This window comes from Phyllobates terribilis, unplaced genomic scaffold (assembly GCF_046119375.1).
Source record: "Phyllobates terribilis strain yellow unplaced genomic scaffold, ASM4611937v1 Scaffold_4__5_contigs__length_816908805, whole genome shotgun sequence".
NCBI classification, from domain to species: Eukaryota; Metazoa; Chordata; class Amphibia; order Anura; family Dendrobatidae; genus Phyllobates; species Phyllobates terribilis.
Genome location: NW_027362764.1, coordinates 368,526,282 through 368,550,720, shown reverse-complemented (window position 1 = coordinate 368,550,720; position 24,439 = coordinate 368,526,282).

Sequence of the window (24,439 nt, the reverse complement as noted above, 5' to 3'; positions counted from 1 at the left end):
CACATCCACTGTACTACTGATTTAAAACCTCCTCCAAATACACCTCTGGCTCCTCTGTTTTTAGTATTTACCCTGGGCTCCAATACCGCTAGTTGCTGCTCAGAAGTGCCGTCTGCACAGTCAACACTTGCTGCCATGTTATTGGGGTTCAGTAAAGTCAGCAGATCCCCACCTGTGTGTCCGGCAAATTCTCCAGCTTTGTCCACATCCACTGTACTACTGATTTAAAACCTCCTCCAAATACACCTCTGGCTCCTCTGTTTTTAGTATTTACCCTGGGCTCCAATACCGCTAGTTGCTGCTCAGAAGTGCCGTCTGCACAGTCAACACTTGCTGCCATGTTATTGGGGTTCAGTAACGTCAGCTGTTCCCCTGCTGTGTGTCCGGCAAATTCTCCTGCTTTGTCCACATCCACTGTACTACTGATTTAAAAATTGCTCCAATTACACCTCTGGCTCATCTGTTTTTAGTATTTACCCTGGGCTCCAATACCGCTAGTTGCTGCTCAGAAGTGCCGTCTGCACAGTCAACGCTTGCTCCAGTGTTATTGGGGTTCAGTAAAGTCAGCTGATCCCCAGCTGTGTGTCCGGCAAATTCTCCTGCTTTGTCCACATCCACTGTACTACTGATTTGAAACCTCCTCCAAATACACCTCTGGCTCCTCTGTTTTTAGTATTTACCCTGGGCTCCAATACCGCTAGTTGCTGCTCAGAAGTGCCGTCTGCACAGTCAACACTTGCTGCCGTGTTATTGGGGTTCAGTAACGTCAGCTGTTCCCCTGCTGTGCGGCCGGCAATTTCTCCTGCTCTGTTCACATTCTCACTACTACAGATTTTAAAGTTGCTCCAATTACACCTCTGGCTCCTCTGTTTTCAGTATTATCCCTGAGCTCCAACACCGCCAGTTGGCGCTCGGAAGTGCCGTCTGCACAGTCAACACTTGCTGCTGTGTTATTGGGGTTCAGTAACGTCAGCTGTTCCCCTGCTGTGCGGACGGCAATTTCTCCTGCTCTGTCCACATTCTCACTACTATAGATTTTAAAGTTGCTCCAATTACACCTCTGGCTCCTCTGTTTTCAGTATTATCCCTGAGCTCCAACACTGCCAGTTGGCGCTCGGAAGTGCCGTCTGCACAGTCAACACTTGCTGCCGTGTTATTGGGGTTCAGTAACGTCAGCTGTTCCCCTGCTGTGCGGACGGCAATTTCTCCTGCTCTGTCCACATTCTCACTACTACAGATTTTAAAGTTGCTCCAATTACACCTCTGGCTCCTCTGTTTTCAGTATTATCCCTGACCTCCAACACCGCCAGTTGGCGCTCTGAAGTGCCGTCTGCACAGTCAACACTTGCTGCCGTGTTATTGGGGTTCAGTAACGTCAGCTGTTCCCCTGCTGTGCGGACGGCAATTTCTCCTGCTCTGTCCACATCCACTGTACTACTGATTTAAAACCTCCTCCAAATACACCTCCGGCTCCTCTGTTTTCAGTATTATCCCTGAGCTCCAACACCGCCAGTTGGCGCTCGGAAGTGCCGTCTGCACAGTCAACACTTGCTGCCATGTTATTGGGGTTCAGTAAAGTCAGCTGATCGCAAGCTGTGTGTCCGGCAAATTCTCCTGCTTTGTCCACATCCACTGTACTACTGATTTAAAACATGCTCCAATTACACCTCTGGCTCCTCTGTTTTTAGTATTTACCCTGGGCTCCAATGCCGCTAGTTGCTGCTCAGAAGTGCCGTCTGCACAGTCAACGCTTGCTCCAGTGTTATTGGGGTTCAGTAAAGTCAGCTGATCCCCAGCTGTGTGTCCGGCAAATTCTCCAGCTTTGTCCACATCCACTGTACTACTGATTTAAAACCTCCTCCAAATACACCTCTGGCTCCTCTGTTTTTAGTATTTACCCTGGGCTCCAATACCGCTAGTTGCTGCTCAGAAGTGCCGTCTGCACAGTCAACACTTGCTGCCATGTTATTGGGGTTCAGTAAAGTCAGCTGATCCCCAGCTGTGTGTCCGGCAGATTCTCCAGCTTTGTTCACATCCACTGTACTACTGATTTAAAACCTCCTCCAAATACACCTCTGGCTCCTCTGTTTATAGTATTTACCCTAGGCTCCAATACCGCTAGTTGCTGCTCAGAAGTGCCGTCTGCACAGTCAACACTTGCTGCCATGTTATTGGGGTTCAGTAACGTCAGCTGTTCCCCTGCTGTGCGGACGGCAATTTCTCCTGCTCTGTCCACATTCTCACTACTACAGATTTTAAAGTTGCTCCAATTACACCTCTGGCTCCTCTATTTTCAGTTTTATCCCTGAGCTCCAAAACCGCCAGTTGGCGCTCGGAAGTGCCGTCTGCACAGTCAACACTTGCTGCCGTGTTATTGGGGTTCAGTAACGTCAGCTGTTCCCCTGCTGTGCGGACGGCAATTTCTCCTGCTCTTTCCACATTCTCACTACTACAGATTTTAAAGTTGCTCCAATTACACCTCTGGCTCCTCTGTTTTCAGTATTAACCCTGAGCTCCTACACCACCAGTTGGCGCTCGGAAGTGCCGTCTGCACAGTCAACGCTTGCTCTAGTGTTATTGGGGTTCAGTAAAGTCAGCTGATCCCCAGCTGTGTGTCCGGCAAATTCTCCAGCTTTGTCCACATCCACTGTACTACTGATTTAAAACCTCCTCCAAATACACCTCTGGCTCCTCTGTTTTTAGTATTTACCCTGGGCTCCAATACCGCTAGTTGCTGCTCAGAAGTGCCGTCTGCACAGTCAACACTTGCTGACATGTTATTGGGGTTCAGTAAAGTCAGCTGATCCCCAGCTGTGTGTCCGGCAAATTGCCTGCTTTGTCCACATCCACTGTACTACTGATTTAAACCCTCCTCCAAATACACCTCTGGCTCCTCTGTTTTTAGTATTTACCCTGGGCTCCAATACCGCTAGTTGCTGCTCAGAAGTGCCGTCTGCACAGTCAACACTTGCTGCCATGTTATTGGGGTTCAGTAAAGTCAGCTGATCCCCAGCTGTGTGTCCGGCAAATTCTCCAGCTTTGTCCACATCCACTGTACTACTGATTTAAAACCTCCTCCAAATACACCTCTGGCTCCTCTATTTTTAGTATTTACCCTGGGCTCCAATACCGCTAGTTGCTGCTCAGAAGTGCCGTCTGCACAGTCAACACTTGCTGCCATGTTATTGGGGTTCAGTAAAGTCAGCTGTTCCCCTGCTGTGTGTCCGGCAAATTCTCCTGCTTTGTCCACATCCACTGTACTACTGATTTAAAACTTGCTCCAATTACACCTCTGGCTCATCTGTTTTTAGTATTTACCCTGGGCTCCAATACCGCTAGTTGCTGCTCAGAAGTGCCGTCTGCACAGTCAACGCTTGCTCCAGTGTTATTGGGGTTCAGTAAAGTCAGCTGATCCCCAGCTGTGTGTCCGGCTAATTCTCCTGCTTTGTCCACATCCGCTGTACTACTGATTTAAAACCTCCTCCAAATACACCTCTGGCTCCTCTGTTTTTAGTATTTACCCTGGGCTCCAATACCACTAGTTGCTGCTCAGAAGTGCCGTCTGCACAGTCAACACTTGCTGCCATGTTATTGGGGTTCAGTAACGTCAGCTGTTCCCCTGCTGTGCGGACGGCAATTTCTCCTGCTCTGTCCACATTCTCACTACTACAGATTTTAAAGTTGCTCCAATTACACCTCTGGCTCCTCTGTTTTCAGTATTATCCCTGAGCTCCAACACCACCAGTTGGCGCTCGGAAGTGCCGTCTGCACAGTCAACACTTGCTGCTGTGTTATTGGGGTTCAGTAACGTCAGCTGTTCCCCTGCTGTGCGGACGGCAATTTCTCCTGCTCTGTCCACATTCTCACTACTACAGATTTTAAAGTTGCTCCAATTACACCTCTGGCTCCTCTGTTTTCAGTATTATCCCTGAGCTCCAACACTGCCAGTTGGCGCTCGGAAGTGCCGTCTGCACAGTCAACACTTGCTGCCATGTTATTGGGGTTCAGTAACGTCAGCTGTTCCCCTGCTGTGCGGACGGCAATTTCTCCTGCTCTGTCCACATTCTCAATACTACAGATTTTAAAGTTGCTCCAATTACACCTCTGGCTCCTCTGTTTTCAGTATTATCCCTGAGCTCCAACACCGCCAGTTGGCGCTCGGAAGTGCCGTCTGCACAGTCAACACTTGCTGCCATGTTATTGGGGTTCAGTAACGCCAGTTGTTCCCCTGCTGTGTGTCCGGCAAATTCTCCTGCTTTGTCCACATCCACTGTACTACTGATTTAAAACTTGCTCCAATTACACCTCTGGATCCTCTGTTTTTAGTATTTACCCTGGGCTCCAATATCGCTAGTTGCTGCTCAGAAATGCGGTCTGCACAGTCAAAGCTTGCTCCAGTGTTATTGGGGTTCAGTAAAGTCAGCTGATCCCCAGCTGTGTGTCCGGCAAATTCTCCAGCTTTGTCCACATCCACTGTACTACTGATTTAAAACCTCCTCCAAATACACCTCTGGCTCCTCTGTTTTTAGTATTTACCCTGGGCTCCAATACCGCTAGTTGCTGCTCAGAAGTGCCGTCTGCACAGTCAACACTTGCTGCCATGTTATTGGGGTTCAGTAAAGTCAGCTGATCCCCACCTGTGTGTCCGGCAAATTCTCCAGCTTTGTCCACATCCACTGTACTACTGATTTAAAACCTCCTCCAAATACACCTCTGGCTCCTCTGTTTTTAGTATTTACCCTGGGCTCCAATACCGCTAGTTGCTGCTCAGAAGTGCCGTCTGCACAGTCAACACTTGCTGCCATGTTATTGGGGTTCAGTAACGTCAGCTGTTCCCCTGCTGTGTGTCCGGCAAATTCTCCTGCTTTGTCCACATCCACTGTACTACTATTTTAAAACTTGCTCCAATTACTCCTCTGGCTCATCTGTTTTTAGTATTTACCCTGGGCTAGAATACCGCTAGTTGCTGCTCAGAAGTGCCGTCTGCACAGTCTACGCTTGCTCCAGTGTTATTGGGGTTCAGTAAAGTCAGCTGATCCCCAGCTGTGTGTCCGGCAAATTCTCCTGCTTTGTCCACATCCACTGTACTACTGATTTAAAACCTCCTCCAAATACACCTCTGGCTCCTCTGTTTTTAGTATTTACCCTGGGCTCCAATACCGCTAGTTGCTGCTCAGAAGTGCCGTCTGCACAGTCAACACTTGCTGCCGTGTTATTGGGGTTCAGTAACGTCAGCTGTTCCCCTGCTGTGCGGACGGCAATTTCTCCTGCTCTGTCCACATTCTCACTACTACAGATTTTAAAGTTGCTCCAATTACACCTCTGGCTCCTCTGTTTTCAGTATTATCCCTGAGCTCCAACACCACCAGTTGGCGCACGGAAGTGCCATCTGCACAGTCAACACTTGCTGCCGTGTTATTGGGGTTCAGTAACGTCAGCTGTTCCCCTGCTGTGCGGACGGCAATTTCTCCTGCTCTGTTCACATTCTCACTACTACAGATTTTAAAGTTGCTCCAATTACACCTCTGGCTCCTCTGTTTTCAGTATTATCCCTGAGCTCCAACACCGCCAGTTGGCGCTCGGAAGTGCCGTCTGCACAGTCAACACTTGCTGCTGTGTTATTGGGGTTCAGTAACGTCAGCTGTTCCCCTGCTGTGCGGACGGCAATTTCTCCTGCTCTGTCCACATTCTCACTACTATAGATTTTAAAGTTGCTCCAATTACACCTCTGGCTCCTCTGTTTTCAGCATTATTCCTGAGCTCCAACACTGCCAGTTGGCGCTCGGAAGTGCCGTCTGCACAGTCAACACTTGCTGCCGTGTTATTGGGGTTCAGTAACGTCAGCTGTTCCCCTGCTGTGCGGACGGCAATTTCTCCTGCTCTGTCCACATTCTCACTACTGATTTTAAAGTTGCTCCAATTACACCTCTGGCTCCTCTGTTTTCAGTATTATCCCTGAGCTCCAACACCGCCAGTTGGCACTCGGAAGTGCCGTCTGCACAGTCAACACTTGCTGCCATGTTATTGGGGTTCAGTAACGTCAGCTGTTCCCCTGCTGTGTGTCCGGCAAATTCTCCTGCTTTGTCCACATCCACTGTACTACTGATTTAAAACTTGCTCCAATTACACCTCTGGCTCCTCTGTTTTTAGTATTTACCCTGGGCTCCAATACCGCTAGTTGCTGCTCAGAAGTGCCGTCTGCACAGTCAACGCTTGCTCCAGTGTTATTGGGGTTCAGTAAAGTCAGCTGATCCCCAGCTGTGTGTCCGGCAAATTCTCCAGCTTTGTCCACATCCACTGTACTACTGATTTAAAACCTCCTCCAAATATACCTCTGGCTCCTCTGTTTTTAGTATTTACCCTGGGCTCCAATACCGCTAGTTGCTGCTCAGAAGTGCCATCTGCACAGTCAACACTTGCTGCCATGTTATTGGGGTTCAGTAAAGTCAGCTGATCCCCAGCTTTGTGTCCGGCAAATTCTCCAGCTTTGTCCACATCCACTGTACTACTGATTTAAAACCTCCTCCAAATACACCTCTGGCTCCTCTGTTTTTAGTATTTACCCTGGGCTCCAATACCGCTAGTTGCTGCTCAGAAGTGCCATCTGCACAGTCAACACTAGCTGCCATGTTATTGGGGTTCAGTAAAGTCAGATGATCCCCAGCTGTGTGTCCGGCCAATTCTCCAGCTTTGTCCACATCCACTGTACTACTGATTTAAAACCTCCTCCAAATATACCTCTGGCTCCTCTGTTTTTAGTATTTACCCTGGGCTCCAATACCGCTAGTTGCTGCTCAGAAGTGCCATCTGCACAGTCAACACTTGCTGCCATGTTATTGGGGTTCAGTAAAGTCAGCTGATCCCCAGCTTTGTGTCCGGCAAATTCTCCAGCTTTGTCCACATCCACTGTACTACTGATTTAAAACCTCCTCCAAATACACCTCTGGCTCCTCTGTTTTTAGTATTTACCCTGGGCTCCAATACCGCTAGTTGCTGCTCAGAAGTGCCATCTGCACAGTCAACACTTGCTGCCATGTTATTGGGGTTCAGTAAAGGCAGCTGATCCCCAGCTTTGTGTCCGGCAAATTCTCCAGCTTTGTCCACATCCACTGTACTACTGATTTAAAACCTCCTCCAAAAACACCTCTGGCTCCTCTGTTTTTAGTATTTACCCTGGGCTCCAATACCGCTAGTTGCTGCTCAGAAGTGCCGTCTGCACAGTCAACACTTGGTGCCATGTTATTGGGGTTCAGTAACGTCAGTTGTTCCAATGCTGTGTGTCCGGCAAATTCTCCTGCTTTGTCCACATCCACTGTACTACTGATTTAAAACTTGCTCCAATTACACCTCTGGCTCCTCTGTTTTTAGTATTTACCCTGGGCTCCAATACCGCTAGTTGCTGCTCAGAAGTGCGGTCTTCACAGTCAACGCTTGCTTCAGTGTTATTGGGGTTCAGTAACGTCAGCTGTTCCCCTTCTGTGTGTCCGGCAAATTCTCCTGCTTTGTCCACATCCACTGTACTACTGATTTAAAACTTGCTCCAATTACACCTCTGGCTCATCTGATTTTAGTATTTACCCTGGGCTCCAATACCGCTAGTTGCTGCTCAGAAGTGCCGTCTGCACAGTCAACGCTTGCTCCAGTGTTATTTTGGTTCAGTAAAGTCAGCTGATCCCCAGCTGTGTGTCCGGCAAATTCTCCTGCTTTGTCCACATCCACTGTACTACTGATTTAAAACCTCCTCCAAATACACCTCTGGCTCCTCTGTTTTTAGTATTTACCCTGGGCTCCAATACCGCCAGTTGCTGCTCAGAAGTGCCGTCTGCACAGTCAACACTTGCTGCCGTGTTATTGGGGTTCAGTAACGTCAGCTGTTCCCCTGCTGTGCGGACGGCAATTTCTCCTGCTCTGTTCACATTCTCACTACTACAGATTTTAAAGTTGCTCCAATTACACCTCTGGCTCCTCTGTTTTCAGTATTATCCCTGAGCTCCAACACCGCCAGTTGGCGCTCGGAAGTGCCGTCTGCACAGTCAACACTTGCTGCTGTGTTATTGGGGTTCAGTAACGTCAGCTGTTCCCCTGCTGTGTGGACGGCAATTTCTCCTGCTCTGTCCACATTCTCACTACTATAGATTTTAAAGTTGCTCCAATTACACCTCTGGCTCCTCTGTTTTCAGCATTATCCCTGAGCTCCAACACTGCCAGTTGGCGCTCGGAAGTGCCGTCTGCACAGTCAACACTTGCTGCCGTGTTATTGGGGTTCAGTAACGTCAGCTGTTCCCCTGCTGTGCGGACGGCAATTTCTCCTGCTCTGTTCACATTCTCACTACTACAGATTTTAAAGTTGCTCCAATTACACCTCTGGCTCCTCTGTTTTCAGTATTATCCCTGAGCTCCAACACCGCCAGTTGGCGCTCGGAAGTGCCGTCTGCACAGTCAACACTTGCTGCCGTGTTATTGGGGTTCAGTAACATCAGCTGTTCCCCTGCTGTGCGGACGGCAATTTCTCCTGCTCTGTCCACATACTCACTACTACAGATTTTAAAGTTGCTCCAATTACACCTCTGGCTCCTCTGTTTTCAGTATTATCCCTGAGCTCCAACACTGCCAGTTGGCGCTCGGAAGTGCCGTCTGCACAGTCAACACTTGCTGCCGTGTTATTGGGGTTCAGTAACGTCAGCTGTTCCCCTGCTGTGCGGACGGCAAATTCTCCTGCTCTGTCCACATTCTCACTACTACAGATTTTAAAGTTGCTCCAATTACACCTCTGGCTCCTCTGTTTTCAGTATTATCCCTGAGCTCCTACACCGCCAGTTGGCGCTCGGAAGTGCCGTCTGCACAGTCAACACTTACTGCCGTGTTACTGGGGTTCAGTAACGTCAGCTGTTCCCCTGCTGTGCGGACGGCAATTTCTCCTGCTCTTTCCACATCCACTGTACTACTGATTGAAAACCTCCTCCAAATACACCTCTGGCTCCTCTGTTTTCAGCATTATCCCTGAGCTTCAACACCGCCAGTTGGCGCTCGGAAGTGCCGACTGCACAGTCAACACTTGCTGCCATGTTATTGGGGTTCAGTAACGTCAGCTGTTCCCCTGCTGTGTGTCCGGCAAATTCTCCTGCTTTGTCCACATCCACTGTACTACTGATTTAAAACTTGCTCCAATTACACCTCTGGCTCCTCTGTTTTTAGTATTTACCCTGGGCTCCAATACCGCTAGTTGCTGCTCAGAAGTGCCGTCTGCACAGTCAACGCTTGCTCCAGTGTTATTGGGGTTCAGTAAAGTCAGCTGATCCCCAGCTGTGTGTCCGGCAAATTCTCCAGCTTTGTCCACATCCACTGTACTACTGATTTAAAACCTCCTCCAAATATGCCTCTGCCTCCTCTGTTTTTAAGTATTTACCCTGGGCTCCAATACCGCTAGTTGCTGCTCAGAAGTGCCGTCTGCACAGTCAACACTTGCTGCCATGTTATTGGGGTTCAGTAAAGTCAGCTGATCCCCATCTGTGTGTCCGGCAAATTCTCCTGCTTTGTCCACATCCACTGTACTACGGATTTAAAACTTGCTCCAATTACACCTCTGGCTCCACTCTGTTTTTAGTATTTACCCTGGGTTCCAGCACCGCCAGCTGGTTCTCGGTAGTTCCATTTGCTCTTGTACCTTCTACTACCCATCCGGGTTCCAGTACCGTCAGCTGGTTCTCGGCAGTGACTTTGGCACGGGTACTCCCTCCTGCCCAGCCTGGTTCCAGCACGCCAGCTGTTTCCGGGTAGTGTCAACATCACTTTGCCTCCAATGTGTTGTCCTGTCGTGTTGCGGTCGGGTTAGCCGACTCTATGGTGCCTGCAGTTTAGGTGACTCCTATGTGGGCTGCGGGATCTGGCAATGAAGGCTGGTTCCATAGTGCCAATAGGACAAGCACCCCCTGTAGGACTGTGGGTTTTGGTAACTGCGGCCGGCTCGCGGCCTTGAACTTTTTTTTACATGGGTACCTTCTGCTACCCATCCGGGTTCCAGTACCGTCAGCTGGTTCTCGGCAGTGCCTTTGGATTAGGTGCCTCCTTCTCGGTATCCAAGTTCCACCAACGTCTGCTGGTCCTTGGTAGTGCTTTCTGGCACAGGTACCTCCTGCTTAGTAACCGAGTTCCAGTACTGTCAGCTGGTCTTCGGCAGTTCCATTGGCTCTTGTACCTTCTGCTACCCATCCGGGTTCCAGTACCGTCAACTGGTCCTCGGTAGTTCCATTTGCTCTTGTACCTTCTACTACCCATCCGGGTTCCAGTACCGTCAGCTGGTTCTCGGCAGTGACTTTGGCACGGGTACTCCCTCCTGCCCAGCCTGGTTCCAGCACGCCAGCTGTTTCCGGGTAGTGTCAACGTCACTTTGCCTCCAATGCGTTGTCCTGTCGTGTTGCGGTCGGGTTAGCCGACTCTATGGTGCCTGCAGTTTAGGTGACTCCTATGTGGGCTGCGGGATCTGGCAATGAAAGCTGGTTCCACAGTGCCAATAGGACAAGCACCCCCTGTAGGACTGTGGGTTTTGGTAACTGCGGCCGGCTCGCGGCCTTGAACTTTTTTTTACATGGGTACCTTCTGCTACCCATCCGGGTTCCAGTACCGTCAGCTGGTTCTCGGCAGTGCCTTTGGATTAGGTGCCTCCTTCTTGGTATCCAAGTTCCACCAACGTCTGCTGGTCCTTGGTAGTGCTTTCTGGCACAGGTACCTCCTGCTTAGTAACCGAGTTCCAGTACCATCAGCTGATCTTCGGCAGTTCCATTGGCTCTTGTACCTTCTGCTACCCATCCGGGTTCCAGTACCGTCAGCTGGTCCTCGGTAGTTCCATTTGCTCTTGTACCTTCTACTACCCATCCGAGGTTCCAGTACCGTCAGCTGGTTCTCGGCAGTGACTTTGGCACGGGTACTCCCCCCTGCCCAGCCTGGTTCCAGCACGCCAGCTGTTTCCGGGTAGTGTCAACGTCACTTTGCCTCCAATGCATTGTCCTGTCGTGTTGCGGTCAGGTTAGCCGACTCTATGGTGCCTGCAGTTAGGTGACTCCTATGTGGGCTGCGGGATCTGGCAATGAAGGCTGGTTCCATAGTGCCAATAGGACAAGCACCCCCTGTAGGACTGTGGGTTTTGGTAACTGCGTCCTGCTCGCGGCCTTGAACTTTTTTTTACATGGGTACCTTCTGCTACCCATCCGGGTTCCAGTACCGTCAGCTGGTTCTCGGCAGTGCCTTTGGATTAGGTGCCTCCTTCTCGGTATCCAAGTTCCACCAACGTCTGCTGGTCCTTGGTAGTGCTTTCTGGCACAGGTACCTCCTGCTTAGTAACCGAGTTCCAGTACCGTCAGCTGGTCTTCGGCAGTTCCATTGGCTCTTGTACCTTCTGCTACCCATCCGGGTTCCAGTACCGTCAGCTGGTCCTCGGTAGTTCCTCAGCTTTCTTGTACCTTCTGCTACATTTCCAAGTTCAAGCTTTTTGAAATGGTTCTTGGTAATCACTCTAGATCTCCCTGACGAGGACCCTGAAGACGAGTACCCTGAAGACCAACCCTAAGAAGACGAGGACCCTGAAGACGAGGACCCTGAAGACCACCCCGAAGAAGACGAGGACCCTGAAGACCACCCCGAAGAAGACGAGGACCCTGAAGACCACCCCGAAGAAGACGAGGACCCCGAAGACGAGGATCCAGAAGACCAACCCGAAGAAGACGAGCACCCCGAAGACGAGGACCCCGAAGACGACGACCCTGAAGACCGCCGCGAAGAAGACCAAGAAGATGACCCTGAAGAAGTTGACCAAGAGGACAAAGAAGAGAAGACAAGTACCAAGATACAGAAGAACAAGAGACAGAAAGCCAAGAAGCAGAAATACAAGAAGCTGCAGAACAAAAAGCGGAAGAACATTAAGCATAAGACTAAAAATCAGAGCAAAAGATAATATCTAAAATATAAGCAGAAGATGACTAAGCAGTGTATGGGGGTGAGTCCGTTCCTCCTCGTGGTGCCCCTGGAAAAGACCTGCTGCTGCAGGCCAAACTGAACGCGGACAAATCCTGTTGTAAATCTTTTGTGACGGGCAGAACGAAAGGTGTAATGTCCAACCTTTTATAGATAACAACTACAGGAATGCCTGCCACAAATAAGAATATGATGAAGAAGAAGAAGATGAAGAAGATGAAGAAGTAGAATATGATGAATGTAAAAAAAAAGAATAATACGAAGAAGGTGAAGAAGAAGAAGATGAAGAAGGTGAAGAAGAAGTGGATGAAAAAGGTGCTGAGTATGATGAAGGAGAAAGTGTGGGAGAAGTAAAAAAGAAGGTGAAGAGCATGGAAATAGTGAAACATAAATATCTGACAAAATATAAAAATACTTAACATAGTCAATATTTCCGTAACTCAGAACGTCTTAAAAAAAAATATTAATTCCTGCTATTCGATTTGATTGGGCTAAACCTCTATGCCTTTATTGTCTCCCCCACCTCCCCCAATACATTCTACATTATTCTTAGTTGTTTTCCTTCACGTAGAATTAACCTACAAGGAAAGAAAGGGTTTATTTTCATTCCGATATTTCTGTCCCATTGAATTGCATTGGTTTCCGGTATTGGAATCGGCGATATCCGATACTTTTTCGGTATCGGTCCGATCCAATCCGATCCGATATTTCCCGATATCGGAAGGTATCGCTCAACACTACTGATAAACGCCGGAAAAATGAGTAAGTCCAAAAAAAAATTTTTTCAACTTTTTTAAATTTTAACCCCGTGGGATATATATTCTACCCACACACATTTGGAACTCTCCTGGGGTACCCTCACACATATTATTCCCTCATTTAGTGGATATTTTCACAAAAAAAGTGAAATTTTCAAAAATCCTAAATATTGGCTGAAAACGACTAAGTATCAAGGACTCATTGGGCGAATCGTCTGGAACTGAAATCGGAATGCTCACTGACATTTCCCCTATCTGAAAGTCTGATAAACGCCGGAAAAATGACTAAGTCAAAAAAAATATTTTTTTCAACTTTTTTCAATTTTACCCCCGTGGGATATATATTCTACCCACACACATTTGGAACTCTCCTGGGGTACCCTCACACATATTATTCCCTCATTTAGTGGATATTTTCACAAAAAAGTGAAATTTTCAAAAATCCAGAAAATTGGCTGAAAACTACTAAATATCAAGGACTCATTGGGCGAATCACTCTGGAACTGAAATCGGAATGCTCACGGACTTTACATCTATCTGAAAGTCTGATAAACGCCGGAAAAATGACTAAGTCAAAAAAAAAATTTTTTTCAACTTTTTTCAATTTTACCCCCGTGGGATATATATTCTACCCACACACATTTGGAACTCTCCAGGGGTACCCTCAAACATATTATTCCCTCATTTAGTGGATATTTTCACAAAAAAGTGAAATTTTCAAAAATCCAGAAAATTGGCTGAATACGACTAAATATCAAGGACTCATTGAGCGAATCGCTCTGGAACTGAAATCGGAATTCTCACTGGCATTTCCCCTATCTGAAAGTCTGATATACGCCGAAAAAATGACTAAGTCCAAAAAAAAATTTTTTTCAACTTTTTTCAATTTTACCCCCGTGGGATATATATTCTACCCACACACATTTGGACCTCTCCTGGGGTACCCTCACACATATTATTCCCTCATTTAGTGGATATTTTCACAAAAAAGTGACATTTTCAAAAATCCAAAATATTGGCTGAAAACGACTAAATATCAAGGACTCATTGGGCGAATCGCTCTGGAACTGAAATCGGAATGATCACTGACATTTCCCCTTTCTGAAAGTCTGATAAACGCCGGAAAAATGACTAAGTCAAAAAAAAAATTTTTTTCAACTTTTTTCAATTTTACCCCCGTGGGATATATATTCTACCCACACACATTTGGAACTCTCCTGGGGTACCCTCACACATATTTTTCCCTCATTTAGTGGATATTTTCACAAAAAAGTGAAATTTTCAAAAATCCAGAAAATTGGCTGAAAACTACTAAATAGTGTTGAGCCACCCCCGTAGTGTTCGAGTTCGGTTCGGTTCGTCGAACACCCGTGTGTTCGCCGAACTGTTCGTCGAACTGTTCGTCGAACACCTTCGAACACCGTTAAAACCAATGGCAGGCAAACAAAAACACATAGAAACACATAGAAAACACCTTCAAAGGTGTCCAAAAGCTGACAAACTGCTCAGAAGACACCATTAACACATGGAAAAGTGACAAGTACATATAGTCATGCGAAAAGAAAAGAGGTGGAGGAGTAAAAGGAGGGGGAGACACAGATATAGGCATGTCATGCCCTTCTAAAATCCAAAAAGTGAGAAGCCGACACGGCCAGTCCGTTCCTGCCCGTGCCACCTCTGTGTCGCCGGGTTTGTGCCAGAGCCGCGGTGGACCCTGACGGCCAGCCCCCCAATCCCAATTCTGGTGCCTGTCCGCCGGTGGGTCGAGGCCCCCCACGGTGGGGGGGGGTGTAACATCTGCAGAAGAAAGACCATCTTCCAGCCAAACTAAGATGTCGACTTCTTTTCGTGGACAATGTGATACGATCCCATTCTTACGGACACGCCCATCGCTACAAATTCTAAATGAGGCACAAAAACAGCAGGTGCTTCAATGGATATCAAGTGCTCCTTCAAGTGGGCTCTCCATCACCTCAATTTCAACATCACAAATACTCCAGTCCTCAGAGGTGTCACCCCAATCACACTTGCTTCCTCACAGCTCCCAAGTCTCCAGCTGCCCGTCTGAGTATGGGGTAACACAGATGGTTGAGTCTGCACAGCTGTTTACTCATACTATAGCCTGGGAAGCGGAGGTCTGCTCCAGAGCTTCTGTTAATCCAGATGAGGAAAAGATCTGATCTGATGCCCAGAATCTTTATAAGTCGGATCCAGGACCAGATGAAGAAGGTTCTGAGCATAATGTAGACCCTTGTTCCCAAACTGTAACTCCTGTTGGTGGAGACAATGATGAAGACGATGATGAGACTCAAATACCTGATTGGAGCGACAACTTGACTTTTCGGTCAGGGCAGGAAGAGGTTGGCTCTGAGGACGACGGGTGTGATAACACACAGGGTGATGATGACGAGGTTGGAGATCCCACTTACTGTCAACCCACAGTCAGCCAGTTGATGAGGTCAGCAGAGGAGGTGGAGGATGATGTGACTAGCCCTGGGGATGGGGATGGGGATGACTCGGTACCCGGGCATTTTCCTGGCCTTGGGGATGTCGCGGTGGTCAGTTCCCTGGCCCATACCCTGGGGTCTCTCTTTAAAAGGGTGGATAATTGTTAATTTTATAAGAGTTCATGACGCCACCTGTGGTATCTGGTGACAAGCACCAGCGCTGCAGCAGTCCACTGAGGCCGGTGATAAGGCAGCTCGATGGTATAGCTCCCCACAGGTGGAGCTAGGTCTCAGGGCAGCGTATGCAGGGGGAATGCAGGACAGGAGAGACCCAGCTGGGTCAGAGCAAGAACGGGAACGGACACGGTAGTCACTTCAGTACCTTTTACTGGTGGAAATTCAGGCACATCCCGGAGCACTGTAGGGTGAAGGGTGCATATCAGGATCCTCCCCAATGAGCGGGTGTAGGGCCTCCTGTTTCTTGCCTCTGCGTAGTAAGTTTCTGACCTGCCTGGAGCTAGGCCTAACTTTGTCTCTGTCCTGCGCTGGCTGACTTTGTGGTAGGGCCTTCTCTTGGAGTTCACGCTCCCAGTATGCGGGGCCTAAGCGTCTCCTGGCTCTGTTACATATCAGCACCTTAGCGATCCTGGGACTTGTAGTTCTCCAGGGATTCCGGTTATGCCTTACTGGGTCATAGAGATACCGGTAAGCTTGGATCCTGTGTCCGGTAAATGCTTCGTGGTGAGCTGGTTAAGCTCCTCTGCCCCTTATGTACTAACTCGCCACTCGCCTTCGGCCTACTCGGGCCCTCACTAGGCTATACACACTAACGGCAGCTTGCCGCGCTTCACTGATCTTACGGCACCGGCACACCTTAAGCTCTATCTGGGCTCCCTGAATCTAGCAAGCAGGAGCCTCGTGCTCCACTGCTGAACTATTAACTGCGTTCTCTAGACTAGACTGAGCTCCACTGCAGACTGACCTCTCTTAGGCTTCTCTACTGCAGGAACTCTTCAGAGGAACTGAACTGACTAGCTCCACCTTCCCTATTTATATCCCTAACGGGCTCCCTCTGCTGGTCTGAAGTGGAAGGTGGAGATGTGTGAATGTTTATGGGGGCCTCTTGTGGAGGATTCCATCAATGCACTCTTCTAGGATCTGTGATACCAAGCGCAGCGGGGCATCACAGATGCTATTGATGACGAGGTTAGGTTGCGCCTTCCTGAACAGAGACGGAGTACTGGAAGCACGTCAACAACTGCATCCTCAACCACAACTCTGCCTCTGACCACAAGTCGTAGTGGCTCTTCAGGTCACATGGGCTCTAAGCCTTGCATAGCCTGGGCATTTATTCAGATCGATAAGAATGACCCAACTCGTGTTATCTGTAATATTTGTCAGCAAAAGCTAAGTAGAGGCCAAAAAATCCATAGTTTGAGTACTTCATGCATGTACCGTCACATGGATATGAAGCATAAGTTGCAGTGGGAAGCTCACTGTGCTACAATGCGGCCTAGCCGGCTGGGCCAACCACCGTCTGCCCCATCTTGTGCATCCGCAGCCTCTTCATCCTCTGTGACTGGGGGGACAGCAGTCACACCTGTTTTTTATACGCAGACCTGCCACCTCTTTACCCGCAACAGCCAGTGTGATTGGCAGGTCGTCAGTTCATTGGGAAGTGGAAACACCTGCTAGGGTTGAGCGCTCTCCGACATCGAGAGCACCACCTTTGGATCAAGGCAACCTAACATGTCCGCCTGCATCTTCCTCACAGACTGGCAGTTTGCCGGGGACACCCTACTCAACACCGTCTAAGCACAACAGCCAGCCCTCGGTCCCTCAGATGTGGAAAAGTAAAAGACCATTTCCTCCTAGCCATGAGAAAGCTAAGAGGTTGAATTTCACCATCTGCAAGCTGTTGGCTACAGAAATGCTGCCTTTCCACCTGGAGGACACAGAGGATTTTCAAGACCTTATGTCCGTCACAGTGCCCCAGTACCAGATGCCCAGTCGGCACTACTTCTCAAAGAAAGGTGTGCCTGCGCTCCACTAGCATGTCGCACACAACATCACCGCTTCTTTGAGAAACTCTGTGTGTGACAGGGTGCACTTCACCACAGACACTTGGACGAGAAGGCATGGACAGGGGCGTTACATGTCGCTGACTGGGCACTGGGTAACTATGGTGACAGCAGGACAAGGGGCTGCTGTCCAAGTCTTACCGTCCCCACGAGTTGTGCGTCAATCCTCTTTATCTCGAAGTTCCTCCACTGCTTCTGCCTCCTCAACCTGCTCTCGGTCCTCCACCTGCACCCAAAGCCTGTCTGGTAATGCCACCTGCTTTCTAACTGCGCAGAAGGAATCCTGCACACCTCCTTACTATGCTGGCAGCAGGGCTCAACGGCATCAGTGTTTACTTTGAAATGTCTGGGAAATGTGAGTCACACAGCTGAGGAGTTGTGGTCAGCTCTGGAGACCCAGTTTCATGAAGGTTGTCTCCACTGGACCTGCAACCAGGGAAGGCCATGTGCGACAATGCTACAAACCTGGGTGCGGCACTTCGCCGGGGCAATGTCACACACGTGCCTTGTATGGCTCACGTGTTGAACCTGGTTGTCCAGCAATTTTTAGCCCACTATCCCGGACTAGATGGCCTTCTGCAGAGGGCATGGTCGCTGTGTGCTCACTTCCGCCGTCCGCATCCCGCAGTTCAACGACTTACATCTCTACAGAAGTCGTTGGGCCTGCCAGTTCACCGGCTGAAATGCGATGTGCCGACACGGTGGAATTCAACTCTGCACATGTTGCAGCGACTGTGGCAGCACCGACAAGCCCTGGTGCAATACGTTCTGACGTATAGCCTGGGCCAACGAGATCCAGAGGTGGGGCAAATCACGCTGCAGGAGTGGTCTCAGATCAGGGACCTATGAAGTTGACGTGCCCCCTGGGCCATGGGGTACCCTGAGCCGGGCCGGTAGACGCTGGGGGTTGTAGTCACTGTGGCGGTGACCCAGTCCGTGACCCAGGGCGGTCAATCCAAGGGTAATTTGTATATATGGATTTTATAATGTCTGACTACGCCACCTGTGGAGTGCGGCCAAAGGGGCCGCCGCTGCGGAACAGTCCTCTGAAGCTGGTGGTTTTGCAGCAACGGTATTATTACTCACCACAGGAAGAGTGTAGCTTCAGGGCAGTGTGGGTGGATGATGGTGGCTGTAGTGCAGGGAGTCAGTAATGAACACAGAGTCCGTGTGATGCCATCTCAAGATATTACTCACAGTTGTTGTAGTCCAGATTACAGGTACCAGAGCAATCTTCCCCGTCGTGCTGTGCATACTCAGTGAGGGGCTCAGTCCACCCCCAGATAGCTCCGAAGTACTTAGCAGGACCCCCTTCTGTGTGTCCTTTCTCTGGCCTTCTCCCTGCACCTCACACCCAGTGACACTTCTATCCAGTATCCTCGGGCCTTGGCGGGTGACGTGTGTTCCGTCCCCTGGGTCCTATGTGGCTACCTTCTTAGTGAGACTGGTGTGGACTTTGGCCTGCAGTACATGAAATGCAGCAGCCTCCGGTTTCTAGTTGAGCCTTGCTGTTTCTCCGCTAGTTGAGGGACCGGTTCCCCTTATCTGGCCTGACCCCTCTACCTCCTGGTAGCAGCGGGAGTACGGGTGGCCTTCTGCATGGCCCGTAGCCGTAGGGTCCCTTCGGTTCCTGGAGCCTTCCAGCTCCCACTCCTCTCTTCTCTCCTTCAGTCCTGGGCCTCCCAGGCTAGGCCCGCCTCCGGAGCAGAGCTCATGCCTAGTCTCTGCTCCTGTCACTTTTCCTCCTCTGTCTGGCTTGCTCTTTCTAAGATGGCTTCCTATTTATACTCTCCTTGTCATGTGCTCCCCTAAGCTGCTCCCCTAAGCACCCACTACATAGGACCCTCAAACCAGCTAGGGACCTGGGACTGTGCTCTCCCTTAGGAGCAATCTCGCCCTACCCCCACTGCGGGTATGTGTTGGATGCAGGAGTTAGGGTCCCGAGCCATACGCCTTCCTTACCTGAGGGTGAGATACCACACCTCTGGGTGAGATGCAGTAACTCTGTGGCGACTGAACCCTCAGGGGCGCCACACACCCTTCTGCACAGTTTTGAAATGGCAACGAAGATGTTTAGTGCTGACGACGATGCCATTATCAGCATGACTATTCCGGTGATTTACATGCTGGAGCACACATTAAACAGAATTCAGAGTCAGGTGGTGGGACAAGAGGAGGTGGAGGAAGTAGAGGAGGAGTCGTATGCGGAAGGGATAACATCTCCAAGGTCCAGACGGTTGGCAGCACCAAGGCGGCAGGCATGGGAGGGTGGGGGAGAGGGATTAACCAGGGCGCATGGTAGCAGCCAAACTGTTGAGGAAGGTGCAGGAGCCGAGGAAGAAGTGGAGGACGAACTGGCGATGGGCATGGAAGACTCATCAGATGAGGGAGACCTTGATCACATTTCTGTTGTGCGAGGTTGGAGGGAGAGGGCAGAGGAAGGAAGCATGATTCTTACCTCGCTACCAACACAACAAGGACTTGGTCCTTCTGGATGCGCAAGACACATGAGTGCCTTCTTTCTGCACTACCTGCAACATGACCCCCGGATTGTCAGAATTCGAAGTAATCCCGACTACTGGGTTGCCACACTCCTAGATTCCCGGTACAAAAGTATATTTGCCGAAATAATTCCTGCCATAAAAAGGTATTGACGAATGCAGGAGTATCTGCAGACGCTGTTGCAGAATCTTACATGTGCTTTTCCACAAAACACCGGTGGTGCACGTAGTGAATCTCACAGTTCTAACTTGCCAACGGTGGGACTGTCGAGTCTTCATCACTCAAACAGTAACAGTAACACAGTATGTGCTGGTAACAGCAATTTTGTGGAATCGTTTCACCACTTTTTTAGACCATCCTTTGCAAGGCCACAGGAGACAAGAAGTCTGACACATAGTCAATGCCTAGAGAGGATGGTACAGGAGAATCTCCAAGTGAACATCGAAGCCATGACTGTGTCACTGGACCCTTGCTCATTTTGGTATTCCAATCTGGAAAAATCGCCGGAGCTCGCCACTCACGCCTTGGAGATCTTGTCATGCCATGCAGCCAGCGTTCTCTCTGAACGTGTGTTCAGCGCTGCTGGTGATGTGCTGACAGATAAGCGCACGCGGCTGTCCACTGAGAATGTAGACAGACTCACGTTCATAAAGATGAACAAATCATGGATTCGCAAGGACATTTCTACCCCTGTGTCATCCTTGGGAGACTAAAAGCTTGGGGATTTGGTAAAATCACCTCACCAACCATTTTAAGCAACAGTGGGGCAATTGATGCCACTTAACCCTAGAACGCATGACCATAAAAATCTACACTTTCACATACCTGGGGCCCTTTAGGCCCGTGTGCAAATAACATGGAATAACTCAAACTCAAATGACAAACAACTTTATACATGAAGAATACCTAGAGTTTCAAAATTCTAACTAAAGTAATCTTGCAGAAAATAGAAAACAATTAACTGGGCGGGCCTGCAAGGCCACAGGTATGCGTTCTAGGGTTAAGTTGTGTCTGTGCCACAATTTTGGGAGTCCCCTTGCTGTGTCTTACGTGACGTTGGCATCGTCAATTCCGGGTGGGTTGGGTCGCACCCTCCCCCCTTTTAACTGTAAGAAACTACATACACTATGACTTGGGGTAACACAGATGGTTGAGTCTGAAGAGCTGTTTACTCAGAGGTCTGCTCCAAATCTTCAGTGTCTGCTAGTCAGCGTAGAATTTTTAACTGCATCTAGCCTAGGCAATACTTTGGGCGTAGTAGCCCAGCTGCGAAGCAAGCTGCACCGCCTGTGTATCTAATAAGAATTTTTAAATGAATCTAGCCTAGGCAGACTGTGGGCACCCCCAACCAAACCCAGACGCTCAGCCCCCCTACCGCCCCCCTTTCATGGACAATACAATAATGTAACTCTTACAACTGGATGGGTGAGGATCGGTCACAGCTTTATTAACTCTTTATACTAATTCCATTAGAAAGGTATTTTATTTCTAAAATAATTCAGCTTGTTGCAGCATGCCCTGGGTCCCCACTCCGGCAAGTTGGCCAACAAGTGTAACTCTCCAACATGTCCTTTCTATTTCCAGGCCACGGAGGATCCAGCGTACTCGTATGCAGGACTCTGACCCCCACCCATCACTCTTAACGCTTGTTCCACTCCGTCCTGGAGTCCTGACAGGAATATGTCCAGTCCAATATCTATTAAGTGAACACCGTCGGGCCGTATGAGGCCTGCTTTATCTCCTTCCAGTTGTCGGTGTCATATCACTACACCGCCTCTGTCTCTTCTAAATTTTGCCATCCGAATATTTATTACCCGCCTTGTCCATTCGATGGCCGTGATGTCTCGCGCACCTTGCCATACCGCTATCAGCACAATCTCTGACCATACTATAGCTAATTTTGTGAAAAATTCTCTGAAGCGCTCAGTGTCTAGTTTCATTATTGCCATTAGTTATGCGCTCTTGTGATGACCTAGGTTGTTTCCCCCGGCCTGTATAACTAAGATGACCAGACCTCTTGCCTCTCTCCCTACCTTGATTACCTCCATTAGTACCTGTGGCCATAGCAGGCCTCTAATACCTCTCCAGTTGAAATATGTGTTATGAAACTCTAATTTCCTCCCGCCTGGGTGGACTTTCGCCCTTTTTTGTGCCCAATACGAGTGGCCCATCACTCACACTGTTGGCTTAGCGTCACCTGTAAAAGAAACAAACCACGTTAGGATAACAAGTCCGGTCTTATGTATCTCGCCAAACACGTGGATCGCCATCTCCCTATCCTCTGAACTTCCGTTTCTGACAGTCCTGCTCTTGCTGCTTCCGTGGCCGCACCTATGCGGAATGAGTGTGTCCCGTAATCTTTGGGGTGGTTCCCTGCCGATGTTATGCATTTATTAAATATAGCTTGGAACAGGTATCTTGATAATGGCGTTCCATCAATGTGTGATAGGAAGAAATTACTTTGTGATATGATGGTTAGATATGTTTTTACTATGTTACCCGACTCAGTGTACCGTTTGTGGGTTGTAGAAGTACCCAAGTACCCCTGCCCGCTGGAACCGTTTTCGATTGGTGTATGCGTAGACGTATTGCATTATTGGCTATGACTACGTCCTGGTGTAATAAGCCTCCACTGGTGGTAATTTTGGATTGAGGGACTAATTCGCTTATACATAGCGCCCCGAAGAAGGCGATCACAAATGCAGTAGACATTAGTGTTGCTTCAAATTGTGAGTGTCATGTTAATGGTGTTAGGGATAAGATGTGAGAAATCAGTTTTAGTGACACGGGACGGGACGTCTACATTCCTGACTTGGCTGACCCCTTTTCCACCCTTTTATGGATTGTCTGATGATGAATCTTTGTCACATCTCCCCAATTCAGTAGTTGGAAGTGAAATGCTACTCCGGTCAGACACCGCTGCGCTGACACCCCTGATATGCCCCTCATCATTAGCTGGTGGAGAAATTCTATGGTGACTTGTGATCTGGCTTGTTCTCATTGGTCAACCCATCTGCCTGCTACTAGTCGTGTCCACTCTTCCCATGCCTTACCGTATGCTTGCCACGTTGACGGGGCAACTGACGCTCTGATTAATGGCATCAACTATTCGCCACTAGATCCCATAGGGAGGGTGGGCAACTGTTGCCCGATGGGTGGGCGTTGTGGAAGAGCTCTGTGAAAATCTGCCAATTGAATTGTTATAAAGCGTTAGCAGCAGCTTTATACCCCTCAGCATAGTGGCTAGCGCGGACCCATACATTGTGTTTTAGGCACAGGAATGCTAGCCTGCGTAGTAGGCCTAGCACTGGGAGAGACGATGATGCCATCTTATTAATGCAGTGCGCTAGGCTGGTGTTTTGTGTTATGAAGCATATATTTTTGTTAGCCAGGCGCGCGCCCCATATTTCTATTGCTACCACTATTGGGAAAAATTATTTTCAGGGCTAGATGCAGCTAAAAATTATTATTAATTTCAAAGCTGGTGGAGCTTGGTATAGATGGCCTAATACAATGAGTCCCACACACTGCTAGAAGCCCAAATATTTTTTCAGAGCTAGATGCAGATAAAAATTATTTTTAATTTGCAACCTGATGGACGTCAGTATAGATGAACTAATAGACCCAGTCCCACACACTGCTAGAAGCCCAAATATTTTTTCAGAGCTAGATGCAGATAACAAATATTTTTAATTTGCAACCTGATGGAGGTCAGTATAGATGGACTACTAGAACAAGTCCCACACACTGCTAGAAGCCCAAATATTTTTTCAGAGGTAGATGCAGAATAAAATTATATTGAATTTGCAATCTGGTGTAGGTTAGTATAGATGGACTAATAGAACAAGTCCCACACACGGCTAGAAGCCCAAATATTTTTTCAGAGCTAGATGCAGAAAAAAATTATATTCAATTTTCAACCTGATGGAGGTCAGTATAGATGGACTAATAGACCAAGTCCCATACACTGCTAGAAGCCCAAATACTTTTTCAGAGCTAGATGCAGATAAAAATTATTTTTAATTTGCAACCTGATGGAGATCAGTATAGATGGACTAATAGACCAAGTCCCACACACTGCTAGAAGCCCAAATATTTTTTCAGAGGAAGATGCAGATAAAAATTATTTTTAATTTGCAACCTGATGGAGGTCAGTGTAGATGGACTAATAGACCAAGTCCCACACACTGCTAGAAGCCCAAATATTTTTTCAGAAGTAGATGCAGAAAAAAATTATATTCAATTTGCAACCTGATGGAGGTCAGTATAGATGGACTAATAGAACAAGTCCCACACACTGCTAGAAGCCCAAATTTTTTTTCAGAGGTAGATGCAGAAAAAAATGATATTCAGTTTGCAACCTGATGGAGGTCAGTATAGATGGACTAATAGAGAAAGTCCCACACACTGCTAGAAGGCCAAATATTTTTTCAGAGCTAGATGCAGACAAAAAAATATTTTTAATTTGCAACCTGATGGAGGTCAGTATAGATGGACTAATAGAAAAGTCCCACACACTGCTAGAAGGCCAAATATTTTTTCAGAGCTAGATGCAGATATAAATTATTTTTAATTTGCAACCTGATGGAGGTCAGTATAGATGGACTAATAGAGAAAGTCCCACACACTGCTAGAAGGCCAAATATTTTTTCAGAGCTAGATGCAGAAAAAAATTATTTTTAAT